The sequence below is a fragment of the Camelina sativa genome, unplaced genomic scaffold (genome assembly GCF_000633955.1).
Source record: "Camelina sativa cultivar DH55 unplaced genomic scaffold, Cs unpScaffold22216, whole genome shotgun sequence".
Taxonomy (NCBI): domain Eukaryota; kingdom Viridiplantae; phylum Streptophyta; class Magnoliopsida; order Brassicales; family Brassicaceae; genus Camelina; species Camelina sativa.
In genome coordinates this window covers 1-268 of record NW_010943205.1, presented here as the reverse complement: position 1 = coordinate 268, position 268 = coordinate 1, and the positions used below count along the sequence as shown (strand labels likewise).

At 41.0% G+C, this 268-nt stretch overlaps 1 long non-coding RNA gene across 1 annotated transcript; it reads left to right on the top strand.

The window, feature by feature from the left end:
* Positions 1-268, top strand: LOC109132110. Its single transcript, XR_002037373.1, has 2 exons — positions 1-81; positions 171-268. It is a non-coding gene; the product is annotated as an uncharacterized LOC109132110 (long non-coding RNA).

The following is a 268-nucleotide window of genomic DNA, read 5'->3' as shown; positions in this document are numbered from 1 at the left end:
CATAGGACTCCACTATGCAAGGCCAAACGTGGCAACTTCAAGGATACCTATCCTGATGATTTGCTAGCACCTGTTTTGAGGGTCTGTCAGCTATCTTCTTCTATATCTGTTGTTCCTTCTTTTTTCTTTTCTACTTGTTTAGTTTATATGTTGTTATCTTCTTGGCACAGGCATTGATAGACAAGACAAATATAAACCCAAGTGAAGTAGGTGACATTGTAGTGGGTACTGTTTTGGCACCTGGATCTCAGAGAGCCAGTGAATGCAG